Source organism: Dipodomys merriami, unplaced genomic scaffold (assembly GCF_024711535.1).
Source record: "Dipodomys merriami isolate MVZ:Mamm:240054 unplaced genomic scaffold, mDipMer1.0.p SCAF_141, whole genome shotgun sequence".
In the NCBI taxonomy this organism is placed as follows: Eukaryota; Metazoa; Chordata; class Mammalia; order Rodentia; family Heteromyidae; genus Dipodomys; species Dipodomys merriami.
Window position 1 is genome coordinate 2,838,220 of NW_027202727.1, and position 14,848 is coordinate 2,853,067.

The window sequence follows — 14,848 nt, forward strand, 5'->3', positions numbered from 1 at the left end:
TGTCCGTCTGTCTGTCCCTCGGTCTCTGCATCTGTCTGTCTCTGTCTGTCTGCAGGTCCATCTGTGTCTGGGCCCCTATCTGTCCATGTGTCTGTCCGTCTCCTCTCTGTCTGTCTCATTGTCTGTCTGTCTGTCCATCTGCCTCTGGCTCTGTCTGTCTGTCTGTCCATGTGTCATCCTCTTGGTCTGTCTGTCTGTCCATCTCTGTGTCTGTCTGTCTGTCTGTCTGCCTGCCTCTCAGTCTCTCTGTCTGGGTCTATCTGTCCTGTGTCTGTCTGTCTGTCTCCTCTCTGTCCATGTCTTCCTCTCTGTCTGTCTGCCTCTTGTTCTGTCCACCTGGCTGTCCATCTGCTTCTTCTGTCTGTCATCTGTCTGTCCTGTCTTGATCATCTGTCCATCCCTTGTCTGTCTGTCCGTGTGTCATCCTCTCGGTCTGTCTGTCTGTTCGTCTCTGTGTCTGTCTGTCTCCCCATCCGTCCGTCCGTCCCCAGCACCCATCCTCTTCCCCCCTCAGGCCAGGCTGACTTTGACCTCGCCGACGCCCTGGATGACCCAGTGAGTCCTGACCTCTCACCTTTCCCCCCCATGGCTTCACCCTGGCCGCTAGGCCTCATGTGGGGCCTTGATCCAGGTGTGGGCCTGAATCCCATGTGACCCTTTGCCACCCACTGAGGCCTTGGGTTCAGGGGTCAGGGGGGGTCAGGGAGGGGTCAGGGGAGGTCACGGGTCACCACCCTCTCTCTCTTTGCCCGCAGATCCCACCCCAAAGCCCAGCTCAGGTGAGTGGGGTCCTCCCCCCTTCCCCACACCAGGCCCACTCAGGGTGGGGAAGCTGAGGCATGGCCCACTCCTGGCACACAGGGCTGTACCCGCAGCTGCTCAACCCGCCCAGGTCGCGACCCCCGGGTCGGGATGGAGGTGGGCGGGTCAGGAGGAGTCAGGGGAGTCAGGGATCAGGGGAAGGAAGGGGGTAAGGGGGGGAGGCCGGCCTCCATCTTCCCTTGCTCTCTCCCCGCAGACGTCACCTCCCGCCCCGATGCCGGCCTCCACCCCAGCCCCGACCCCCGCCAGGCGCAGGAGATGAGGACATGGAAGGGGGGGAGGCCCGGATGTGGAGGCTGGGGATGGAGCGGCCCGGATGTAGAGGCCCAGATTTAGGGACCCCAGTGTGGAGGCCCGGATTTAGGGACCCGGATGTAGGGACCCAGACATGGAAACCCAGATGTAGGGACCTGGATATGAAAGCCTGGATGTAGAGACCCCAGTGTGGAGACCCAGATGTAGAGGCCCGGATGTAGGGACCCCAGTGTGGAGACCCGGATGTAGAGACCCTAGTATGGAGACCCGGATGTGCAGACTCCAGTGTAGAGACGCGGATGTAGAGACCCCAGTGAGGAGGCCCAGATGTAGAGATCCGGATGTAGGGACCCGGATGTAGAAGCCTGGATGTAGAGACCCGGATGTAGGGACCCCAGTGTGGAGACCTGGATGAGGAGACCCGGATGTGGAGACCCCAGTATGGAGACCCGGATGTAGAGACCCGGATGTGGAGACCCCAGTGTGGAGACCCGGATGTAGAGGCCCAGATGTAGGGACCCAGACATGGGATCACGGATGTAGGGACCCGGATGTGAGTACCCCGATGTAAGGACCCAGATGTAGGGAACCCGGGCTGACCCCGCCCCCTCTGTTCACAGGTGGCGGTGGAGGCTATGGAGGCTCACACGGTAAGACGGGGAAACCAAGGCAGGGGGAGGAGACCCGGATGTAGAAGATGCGAATGAGGAGGAAGGGATGTAGGGACCTGGATGTAGGGACTTGGATGTAGGGAACCTGGATGTAAGGACCCGGATGTAGGGACCCAGAAGTAGGGACCCGGATGTAAGGAACCCGGATGTAGGGACCTGGATGTAGAGACCGGATGTAAGGACCCAGATGTAAGGACCTGCATGGAAGGACCCGGATGTAGGAATTCAGATGTGGGGACCCGGATGTAGGGAACCTGGATGTAGGGAACCCGGATGTAGGGACCCAGATGTGGAGGCCGAGCTCCCAGGGCCGCGTCTCTCCTCCCCCTCTCCCCCAGGTGCTGGCAATGAACATGTGATCCACGGAGAACCCCCCCAAGGTAAGTCCCGCCCCCTCGACCGCCCCACTTCCGTTCCCTCGTGATCTGGGCCCGGGTGTGACCCACAGCCTTCCGGACCGCTGCCGCCTCCACTTCCGGTCTCAGTGCGAACTTCCGGTCCGGAGAGAAAAGGAACTTCCGGTCTCTGAGTTCCTGGGGACTTCCAGTACAGATTGTCTTGGGACTTCCAGCCTGCATGAGAACTTCCACTCCTGACAGTATGTGAACTTCCGGTCCAGAGTATTGGAACCTCCAGTCCTGATTGGGAACTTCCGGTCCCTAGTATATAACAACTTCCAGTTCTGACTAGGGACTTAGTCCCTAGTGTATAGGAACTTGCGGTCCTGATTGGAAAGGCACTTCCGGTCCCTAGTATATACGAACTTCCGGTCTTGACTGGGCACTTCTGGTCCCTAGTATATAGGAAATTCCGGTCCTGACTATGGGCACTTCCGGCCCTGATGATGGGGAGTTCCAGTCCCTAGTGTATAAGAACTTCCGGTGTTCACTGTGGAGACTTCTGGTCCCTAGTATATAACAACTTCTGGTCTTGATTATGGGGACTTCTGGTCCAAGTGTACAGGAACTTCCAGTCCTGATTGGAAGGGCACTTCCGGTCCCTAGTGTATAGGAACTTCTGGTCCTGATTGGAAGGGCACTTTCAGTCCCTAGTGTAGAGGAACTTCCGGTCCCTAGTGTATAAGAACTTCTGGTATTGACTATGGGAACTTCTGGTCCCTAGTGTATAGGAACTTCCGGCTTAGACTGTGGAGATTTCCAGTCCCTAGTACATAGGAACTTTCCATCCTGACTGGTGATTTCCGGTCCCTAGTGTATAGAAACTTCCGGTCCTGATGGGAAAGGCACTTCCGGTCCTGATTGGAAGGGCACTTCCAGTCCCTAGTGTGTAGGAACTTCCGGTCTTGACTGTGGAGAATTCCGGTCCCTAGTATATAACAACTTCTGGTCTTGACTATGGGCACTTCCGGTCCCTGTTCATGGACACTTCCAGTAAAGGCTGTGATAGCACTTCCGGTCAGGCACCCTTGTCCCCCCCCTTCACCTTGGCTCGCTTCCTGTTTCTGGGCACTTCCCGACCGGAAGTTGCAGGGAGACGCCCCACCGCCCTTCCCGGGTGTGTTCTCCCCCGCACTTCCGGATCCAGTCCCGCCCCCTCCAGGCAGCGCGCTGGCCCATGTCGTGTCCCCCATCGTGTCCGTGGTGGTCGTGGCCCTGGTGGGTGCCGCCATCACCTACTTCTAGTCTGGAGGTCGCAGACGCTGCTTCCGGGGCGCGGGCCAGGATGCAGGTGGGAACCGCCCCCTCCCAGGGTGCTCGGATGAGGAGAGGCGCGGGGCGGGGCCTCACATGATCCCCCGCGGGTGGCAGCAGCTTGTGCCTCCCCTCCCCCACCAGGCCCCTCCCCGGTGTGAGGCTGGATTCGAACCTGGGGCCTCAAGCAGCAGGTGGAATCAGAAGTGGACGAAGGAGCCTGGAGGGGGAAGGACGAATAAAATCAACATAAAGTGTGCATGCACGCTGTCAGGCCTGTCTGCCCAACCCATCTTTCCATTGTGCATGCGTAGGCTCCACCCCTTTGGAGCCACTCCCTGCACATGCGCGGTGCGCACGCCCAGGCAGCGTTTCCTTCCCCTCTGGCGTCTGTGCAGTGTGGAGACAGGCGCTGGGTGGGACAGGATTGTGATGGACAGCTAGAGCGTCCCGTCAGTCACTTGTGGGCGGGGCCTCGGCTTGACATGACGTAAGATGGCGTAGGAGGCGTGGCCTGGAGGTGAATGACAGCCCGTGTGGCCATCTAATTGCAAGGGGGCGTGGCCTGAAGGTTACAGACAGGACAAATGTCCACACAACAACCAGAGGGTGGGACCTGGAGGAGACAAACAGCCCCTGTGGTCTTTCAACAGCCAGGGGGCGGGGCCTGGAGGTGACAGACAGCCCCTATGGCCTTCCAACAGCCAGGGGCAGGACCTGGAAGAGACAGACAGCCCCTGTGGCCTTCCAACAGCCAGGAGGCGGGACCTGGAAGTGAAGGACAGCCCCTACGCCCATACATTCACTAGTGGGCGGGACCTCTGGGTGATGGGCATAAACAGAGTCCACAGAACTAGCCACGAAGGGGCGTGGCTTCACACAGATCGAGTCTCCAGCTATTGGCTTGGCAGGGGATGGGGCCCAGAGATGATGGACAGCACCCCCTGCCTTTTAACCTCACCCAAGGAAGAGGCCGAACTGGACCCGCAGCTTCCCTGGGTGGGAGACAGGCGTGTCAGCCAATCAGAGCAGGGGGTGCGGCTGGAGGAGTCCCCGGGGAAGCCAATGGGGCCCTCCCTCCAGAGAAGACCTGGATATCATGCAGGTGCAATGCATCCTAGGCCTAGGGAGACACAGACCTCCGACCTCGACTTATCCTACTGCAATAAGGAGCTATAGGCCCACCTGGGTCAATCCCTGGAGAGGTCATTGGGGTCCCCTGGGACAGGCACAGAAGGGGAAGAGTTTGCAGGCCTGGTCATCCACCCATCCATCCACCCAACCACCCCCCCCAGAGTGGTCCAACATCCAGGTACCCCACATCTCCAATCCCGCTGGGCCAATCTGAATCCGAGTTCACGTAGTTAGGAGCAGGACTGTGGTGTGAGGTCCAATCAGCAGCGAGTTGGATTTGTGGGGGGGCTAAGGGGCGTGTCTTACAGCTGGATCAATGACAAGGGAATTAGGAAAGTGAGGGAGGGCCTTTCATGGAATAAGCCAATCAGGTGTGAATCTAGGTGGTGGGACGTCCTGGAGGAGGGCGGGACCAAGCTTGTATCCTAGCAACCCACCGGAAATGGCCTGAAATGGAAGGCAGGACTAGTTCTATACCCTAGCAACCACCAGAAATGATCTGAAATGGAAGGTGGGACTAGTCCTATACCCTAGCAACGACTGGAAGTGACCGGAAATGGAAGGTGGGTCTAGTCCTATACCCTAGCAATGACCGGAAGTGGCCTGAAATGGAAGGTGGGAGCAGTCCTATACCCTAGCAACGACCGGAAATGACCTGAAATGGAAGGTGGGACTAGTCCTATACCCTAGCAACTACTGGAAGTGGCCTGAAATGGAAGGCGGGACCAGTCCTATACCATAGCAATGACCGGAAATGGCCTCAAATGGAAGGCAGGACCAGCCCTGTATGCTAGCAACAACTGGAAATGACCTGAAATGGAAGGCAGGACCAGTGCCCGGCCTCTGACCCCCGTGACCGCTGACCCTGCCGTGCGGTACGGTGCTCACAAGGTTTTATTGTGTGGGAAGCTAGAGGAGAGAGGCCCGGATGTGACAGGGCTCCGGATGGGAGGCTGGGGAAAGGCCCTGGATGGGAGGCCCGAGGTGGAGTTCAAGGATGAGAGGCTCAGGATGTGAGAGTCCCAGGATATGTGAAGCCCTGGGTCTGAGAATCCCATGATGTGAGACTCTCTGAATGTGAAAATCCCCGGATGTGGGAATCCCCAGATGTAGGAGTTCCCAGATGTGAGAGTCCCCACATGTGAGAGTCTCTGGATGTAAAAGTCCCCGGATGTGACAATCCCGGGATGTAGGAATCTCTAGATGTGGGAATCCCTGGATGTGAGAATCCCTGGCTGTGGGAATCCCCGGATGTGAGAATCCCTGGATCTGAGAATTCCCGGATGTGAAAATCCAAAAATGTGAGAATCCCCGGATGTGAGAGTCCCTGGATGTGAGATTTCCCCAGATGTGGGAATTCCCTGGTCTGAGCATCCCTGGAAGTGGGAATCCCCGGATATGAGAATCCCCGGATGTGGAAATCTCTGGATGTGAGAATCTCTGGATGTGAGAATCTCCGGATGTGAGAATCACCGTATGTGAGAGTCTGTATGTGGGAATCCCCGGATGTGAGAGTCTCTGGATGTGAGACTCTCCGGGTGTAAAAGTCCCCGGATGTAGGATTCTCCGGATGTGTGAATACATCCCCGGGAATCCCCGGATGTGAGTCCCCAGAAGTGAGAATCCCCGGATGTGAGAATCCCCAGATGTAGGAATCCCCGGATGTGCAGAGTCTGTATGTGGGAATCCCCGGATGTGGGAATCTCTGTATTTGAGTATACCTGGATGTTTAATACTCGGATGTGAGTCCCCGGATGTGAGAGGCGCAGGCCAGGATCTGCCATAGCCCCGGGCAGTTGGGGGTTGGGGGTCGGGTCGGGGTCAGAGGTCGGGGATCAGGTGGTCGCAGGCGCAGAGCGGTCCGGGCACGCAGCAGGGCTGCAGGCGCAGGCTCCAGGTGTTGTGTGCAGGGCGAGGGGCGGGGCCGCGCGGGGGTGGCGCGTGCGCAGCATCCAGGCCACTGCGGCCTCCACGCGCCTGCGCGTCGCCAACGGGCCCCGCAGCGGGCGGGTCTCCCCCGGGTCCGCCGTCAGGTCAAAGAGCAGTGGCCGCCGGTGGCGGGTCATGCGCCGCCCGGAGCAGGTGCAGGCAGGGAAACCGAGGCAGGCGCCCGAGCCCGGCGGGTGGAAGCAGGGAGTGGCGAAGTGCAGCTTCCACACCGTGCAGCCTGCGGGGGGTGGGGAGAAAGGAGTAACATCCGGGGCCTCACATCCGGGGATTCCCATCCGGGAATTCACATCCAGGACATCACATCTGGGGATTCACATCAGGGCATTCACACGCAAGACCTTACATCCGGGATTCCCATCCAGGACCTCACATCTGGGTATTCACATCCGGGGATTCCCATCTAGGACCTCACATCCAGGGATTCACATCCAGGCCCTCACATCCGGGGATTCACATGTGGTACTTCACATCCGGGGATTCACATGCAGGGCCTCACATCCGGGACCTCACAGCCAGGGATTCCCATCTGGGACCTCACATCCGGGGCCTCACATCTGGGGATTCCCATCCGAGGCCTCACATCCGGGATCTCACATCCGGGGCCTCACATCCAGGGATTCTCATCCACTACCTCACATCTGGAGTCTCACATCTGGGAATTCCCATCGGGGACTTCACATCCGGGACCTTACATCCGGGGATTCCCATCTCATGCCTTCCATCCAGGTCCTCACATCCCTGGATTCCCACATCCGAGGATTCCCACATCCAGGTCTCCCACCCCAGGCCTTGCATCCGGGTCCCTGCGCGCTCGCATGCAGCTCCCTCCCCCGCCCTGGGGCCCGGCGGAGGTTGAGGCACTCACTTGGGCGGTTGAACCAGCGCACGGCGTGCAGCCGGGCCTCGCAGTAGTGCAGCAGGAAGTTGTGGCCTGCGGCCTGCGCTGTCCTCAGCAGCGCGGGCATCAGGTCCTCGCCGTCCACCTCCCTGCGGGACCCGGATGTGCAGGCTTCTGAGCGCTCAGAGACTCGGATGTGCAGGCCAGAGCCCCCAGAGACCCGGATGTCAAGGCTTGAGCCTGTAGAGACCCGGATGTGCAGGCTTCTGAGTGCTCAGAGGCCCGGATGTGCAGGCCAGAGATCCCAGAGACCCAGATGTCCAGGTTTCTGAGCCCTCAGAGACCCGGATGTGCAGGTCTAAGACCCAGGCCTCTGGTCTTAGAGACCTGGATGTGTAGGCCTGAGGCCTCAGAGAGCCGAATATCCAAGCTTCTGAGCGCTCAGAGACCCGGATGTCCATGCTTCTGAGCCCCCAGAGACCCGGATGTGCAGGCCTGAGATCCCAGAGACCCGGATGTGCAGGCTTCTGAGCCCTCAGAGACCCAGATGTGCAGTCCTGAGCCCTCAGAGACCCGGATGTCCAGGACTGAGACCTGGGCCTAGGTACTCAGAGACCTGGATGTGCAGCCCTGATGCCTTAGAGACCCCGATATGAAGGCCTGAGTCCTCAGAGACCCAGATATCCAGGCTTCTGAGTGCTCAGAGGCCCGGATTTGCAGGCCTGAGCCCTTAGTTACCCGGATGTAAAGGCTTCTGAGACCTCAGAGACCCGGATGTCCATGCCTGAGCCCCGGGTCTTGGGTCTTAGAGACCCGGATGTGCTGGCTCCTGAGCCCCCAGAGACCCGGATGTGCAGGTCTGAGCCCTCAGAGACCCGGATGTGTAGGCTTCTGAGCCCCCAGAGACCCGGATGTGCAGGCCTCAGCCTCCCCCCCTCAGGATCCCTGAGGCCCCGGATGACCTCCCTTCCCCCCCACCCCGTGGGGACCCAGGCCGGCGAACGACTACCTGTCCGCCGGAACCCAGCCCCGGCCAGGCGCACCACGGTGGGGAACAGGTCCATGAGGCTGGTGGGCTCAGGCACCAGGCGCCCTGCAGGCAGCGTCCCAGGCCAGCACGCCAGCCCGGGAACCCGGATGCCACCCTCCCAGCCACCCATGCCTTTGCCACCTGCAAGGGGGGAGCGAAGGGCAAAGGTCAATGGCGGGGTCGGGCCTCGTGGGAGGCCCCGCCCATCCTGCCTCAGTTTCCCCCTCGCCCTGGTGCACGCCGTTGGAACCCCCAAGGCGGGCGCCCCAGGCCCGGGCCTCCAGCGAGGCACAGTGATCCGACGTGAAGTAGACAAGGGTGCGGCGCCCCAGCCCTGCACTGTCCAGCGCCGCCAGCAGTCGCCCTGTGGGGGGGGCAATGGATCCGTGCCTCAGTTTACCCCCAGCGTCCACCGTGCCTCGGTTTACCCCCAACATGCACCATGCCTCAGTTTACCCAACATGCATCGTGACTCAGTTTACAAATTTCCATCGTGCTTCAGTTTATCCCCAATGCCCAGTGACTCAGTTTACCCAACAGGCACCGTGCCTCAGTTTACACCCAATGCTCACTGGGCCTCAGTTTACCCCCATCCCAGTGCCTCAGTTTACTCAACCCACTCACCTCGTCCCCGTGCCTCAGTTTACCCAACATGCACCATGCCTCAGTTTACACAATATGCCCAGTGCCTCAGTTTACCCAACATGCCCAGTGACTCAGTTTACCCAAATACACCGTGCCTCAGTTTACCCCAATACCCAGTGACTCAGTTTACCCAAATGCACCGTGCATCAGTTCACCCTGAACATGCACCGTGCTTCAGTTTACCCAACATGCACCATGCCTCAGTTTACCCAAGTGCACCATGCCTCAGTTTACCCCCAACATGCCCAGTGACTCAGTTTATCCAAGTGCACCGTGCCTCCATTTACCCCAACCCATTGACCCCGTTCCCATGCCTCAGTTTCCCCCATCCCACTCACCCCATCTCCGTGCCTCAGTTTCCCCCAACCCACTCACCCCACCCCCGCGCCTCAGTTTCCCCATCCCGCTCACCCCGACCCTGTGCCTCAGTTTCCCCATCCCGCTCACCCCACCCCCGTGCTCAGTTTCCCCCATCCCACGCACCGTGCCTCAGTTCCCCCCCTGCACTCACCCACCATCCAGTCAAGCTCCTCCACGTTGTCGCCGTAGGCGCTGTGCGAGCTGCAGCCCCAGAAGGCGGGTGAGGTGACCAGCGGGACGTGGACGTGGAGGAAGGAGACAAGGAGGAAGAAGGGGCGGGCCTGGTGCCTGCGGACCCACGTCAGACCCCGCCCCCATCATCAATAACCTCACCAATAACCGACCTGATCAGGTATTGCCAATAATCGATCAGATGATTGATAATCGATCCTGATCTAATCGAAAATACCAATAATCGATCCTGATCTGATCGAAAATACCAATAATCAATCGTGATGTGATCGATAATACCAATAATCGATCATGATCTGATCAATAATACCAATAATCAATAGTGATCTGATTGAAAATACCAATAATCGATCGTGATCTGATCAGTTATTACCAATAATCAAACATCATCTGATCGATATGACCAATAATAGAACATGAGCTGATCAGATATTACTAATAATCGAACAGGATCTGATCAATAATACCAATATTCGATCGTGATGTGATCGATAATACCAATAATCGAACATCATCTGATCGATAATACCAATAATTGAACATGAGCTGATCAGTTATTACCAATAATCGAACATCATCTGAACAGTTATTACCAATAATCGATCATGATCTGATCAATACTACCAATGATTGATCGTGGTCTGATCTGAGGTCTACCAGATGTCTCTACAGATCTACTAGATGGAACATCCAAGGACCTGAGGTCTACCAGATGTCTATAGAGATCTACTGGATGTAACATCCTGGGATTTGACGTCTACCAGATGTCTCTGCAGATCTACTGATGGAACATCCGGGAACCTGAGTTCTACCAGATGTCTATAGAGATGTACTAGATGTAACATTCAGGGATTTGAGGACTACCAGATGTCTATAGAGATCCATTGATGGAACATCCGGGGATTTGAGGTTGACAGTTGACTATAGAGATCTACTGGATATACATCTGGGCACCTGAGGTCTACCAGTTGACCATAGAGATCTAGTAGATGTACATCAGGGGATCTGAGGTCTACCAGATGTCTATAGAGATCTATTGATGGAACATCCAGGGATTTGAGATTGACCAGTTGACTACAGAGATCTACTGGATGTACATCCGGGGATCTGAGGTCTACCAGATGCCTATAGAGATCTCCTAGTGGAACATTCGGGGATTTGAGGTTGACAGTTGACTATAGAGATCTACTGGATGTACATCCGGGGATCTAAGGTCTACCAGTTGACTATAGAGAACTAGTAGATGGCATCTGTCCCCCTCCCCGGCCCCAGGCTGACCTGTGGATGAAGGCCTCAGCCTCCCGCAAGAACAGCCCCGCGCTGGCCTCGAACCTCAGAGGCTGCTGGACGACCTGGTGATCCCTCATCAGGAAGCAGTCGGCGTGGACGATGAAGACACCTAGGAGGCAGGAGGTGCAGGCCAGGAGCAAGGCCCCACATCCGGGGCCCAGCACCCTGGGCACCCAGCGCAGGCCCAGCAGGCCCGTGAGCTTCCCAGCGGCCAGGCAGAGCAGGGAAAGCAGCAGCAGCTGCGCCCCCAGGTCCAGGGGCCCTTGCAGACGCACTCGCTTCTCCGAGGGCTCCGCTTGCAGGCTGTCCCCCATCAGGGTGAAGGGGACCCCGAAGAAGGAGTCGAACCTATGGTTCAGGGGGTGGTGGCAGTGGTGAGTGGGGGACTCACAGTTGAGGCCCAGGTGCCATTTGCCTGGAGGGGAAGAGATGGATGGATGAGTGAATGGATGGGTGGATGGGTGGATGGATGGGTGGATGGGTGGATGGGTGGATGGATGGGTGGATGGATGGGTGGGTGGATGGATGGGTGGATGGATGGATGGATGGATGGATGGATGGATGGGTGGGTGGATGGATGGATGGATGAATAGGTGGATGGGTGGATGGATGGATGGATGAGTGGATGGATGGATGGATGGGTGGATGGGTGGATGGATGGATGGATGGAGGGGTGGATGGATGGATGGATGGGTGGATGGATGGATGGATGAGTGGATGGATGGATGGATGGGGGATGGGTGGATAGATGGATGGGTGGATGGATGACTTCTCTCTTTCCTATGAGGCCAGTGGCATATCCCTGCTGCTGCAGGATCTTGGCGAAGGTGATCTCGGAAGTGGGCAGCCCGCCAGACACGGCTGCCCACTGCAGCACGCGCGCCCCGTTGGTGGTCACCATGCCTTCCAAGAGAGAGGAGAAGGACCCTAGGTCAGTGATGATGGCGTCCTGGGTAAGGAGGGGGCATCTAGCACCTTCAGGGGGAAGGCCTGCTGTGTCTGGGATAGCCTGGGACCTGCCCACCCGGGGTGGAAAGGACCCCAGCCCTGGGAGCCCTCGGGGGAAACCAATATGGCATCACTTCCGGTTTCCTGGTGGTTCAGGGGGGAAGTCCCAGAGTCTCAGGGATTTGAACCTGAGATCCTCAGAGAAGTCCTCCCCTCCCTCTGGTTGACCTCCGTGCCCTAGATGTTGGGCCTCAGTTCCCCGGATGTTGGATGTTAGTATCCCGGATGTTGGCCCTCATCCCCGGATGATGGAGTTCAGTGCCCTGTATGGTGGATATCAGGACCCCAGATGTTGGACTTCAGTTACCCGAATGTTGTAGCTCAGTTCCCTGGATGTTGGATCTTACTACCCCGTATATTGGAGCTCAGATTCGGGTATGTTGGCCCTCAGATCCCCAGATGTTGGAGCTCAGTTCCCCGGATGTTGGGGCTCAGGTTCCCGGTTGTTGGATCTTAGTATACCGGATGGTGGATGTCAGATCCTCGGATGTTGGAGTTCAATTCCCAGAATGTTAGGCCTCAGATCCCCGGATGTTGGATCTTAGTACAATGGATGTTAGAGATAAGGTCCCCGGATGTTAGAGTTCAGTGCCCTGGATGTTGGTGCTCAGATCCCCGGATGTTGGATCTTAGTAACCCGGATGTTAGAGATGAAGTCCCTGGATGTTAGAGCTCAGTACCCCGATGTTGGTGCTCAGTTCCCCGGATGTTGGGCTTTAGATCCCCGGATGTTGGGTCTCAGATCCCCAGATGTTGGATATCAGGTCCACGGATGTTGGATCTTAGTACCCTGGATGTTGGCTCTCAGATCCCCGGATGTCCCGACCCCGCCTCCCCCCCACCGCTCCTTCCATTCCCCGGATGTCCCACCCCCCCATACTGACCCAGGCGCACAGGGTAGCGTCCCGTCAGGAAGGTTGCGTGGCTTGGGCTGCAGACGGACGCTGCTGCCAGGTGCTGGGTCAGCCGCACGCCATCGCGGGCCAGGCCGTCCAGGTGCAGGATGCTGTGTGGGGAGAGGGAAACTGAGTCACAGCCAAGAACATACGGGGACCTGGGGTCTAACATCCGGGGATCTAATGCCCAAAATCCCAGGAGCTAAACTCCAACATCTGGGGCCCTGAGATCCCACATCCGGGGATCTAAGATCCAACATCCGGGGACCTGAGATCCCACATCCGGGGTACTAAGATCCAACATCTGGGGACCTGAGGTCCAACATTTGGGGACCTGGCATCCAACATCTGGGAACCTGAGGGCCAACATCTGGAGATCTAAGATCCAACATCTGGGGCCCTGAGATCCCACATCCAGGGTACTAAGATCTATATCTGTGGACTGGGCTCCTACATCCGGGGTCTAAGGCCCAACATCCGGGGACCTGAGGGCCAAACATCTGGGTATCTGATCTCAAACATCCAGGGACCTGACATCCAACATCCGAGGTACTAAGATCCAAGATCCGGGGAATTGAATTCCAACATCCGGGGACCTAACATCCAACATCCAGGGATCTGAGGTCCAACATCCGGGGGCCTGATCTCCAACATCTGGGGTACTAACATGTAACATCCGGGAACCTGATTTCCCACATCTGGGGTATACTAAGATTTAACATCCGAGGACCTGATCTCCAACATCCGGGGCACTAACATCCCACATCCAGGGATCTGATATCCAACATCCGGGGACCTGATCTTCAACATCCAGGGAACTGAGATCCAACATCCTGGGAATTGAACTCCAACATCCGGAGACCTACCATCCAACATCCGGGGATGTGAGGTCCACTAGATGTCTATACAGATCTCCTGGTGGAACATCCGGGGAACTGAGCTCGAACATCCGGGATACTAACATGTAACATCCGGGGACCTGATATCCAACATCCGGGGCAGTAAGATTCAACATCCGGGGACCTGATCTCCAACATCCGGGGACCTGATCTTCAACATCCGAGCACCTGACATCTAACATCCGGGGTACTAACATCTAACATCTAGGGACCTGATCTCCAACATCCGGAGCACTAACCTAACATCCGAGAACCTGATTTCCCACATCTGGGGCATTAAGATCTAACATCCTTGGACCTGTCCTCCAACATCCAGGGCACTAACATCCCACATCCGGGGACCTGAGCTCCCACATTCGGGGCACTAACCTCCAACATCTGGGGACCTGAGCTCCTACATCCGGGGCACTTAAGTCCAATATCTGAGGACATGATCTCCCACATCCGGGGTACTAAGATTTAACATCCCGGGACATGATATCCAACATCCGGGGCACTAACATCCAACATCTGGGGAACTGAGTTACTAGATGTCTATACAGTTCTCCTGGTGGAACATCCAGGGATCTGAGCTCCCACATCCGGGTAACTAAGGCCCCACATCCGGGCCTCCCCCTCTGCTCACCGCAGGCTGCGGTTCCCGAAGCTGTCCAGGTCGCCCAGGCCCAGGTCATCGGCCAAGAGCAGCAGGAAGTTGGGGCGCGAGGGGGTGGGGCCTGCGCAAGGGCCAGGGGGGAGGAGGAGGAGGAGGAGGAAGGCGAGGGGTGGGGCTGCGCAGCCGCTGTGCAACCTGAGGAGGAGAGAGAGGAGGAGGAGGGGTGGATGGGTGGATGGATGGGTGGATGGATGGATGGATAGGTGGATGGGTGGATGGATGGATGGATGGGTGAATGGATGGGTGGATGGATGGATGGTTGGATGGATGAATGGATGGGGAATGGGTGGATGAATGGATGGGTGGATGGATGGATGGATGGGTGGATGGATGGGTGGATGGGTGGATGTATGTATGTATGGATGGATGGATGGATGGATGGATGGATAGGTGGATGGGTGGATGGATGGATGGGTGGATGGATGGATGCACAGTGGATGGATGGATGGGTGGATGGATGGATGGGTGGGTGGATGGGTGGATGGATGGGTGGTTGGGTGTATGGATGGATGGGTGGATGGATGGGTGGATGGATGAATGGTTGGATGGAT

The 14,848-nt window shown here is 57.4% G+C and overlaps 1 pseudogene; it reads right to left on the reverse strand.

Annotated features, from left to right (window-relative positions):
- Window positions 1-6,369: 6,369 nt before the first annotated feature.
- LOC138826296 (arylsulfatase L-like) lies at window positions 6,370-13,824 on the reverse strand (annotated as a pseudogene).
- Window positions 13,825-14,848: the final 1,024 nt, after the last annotated feature.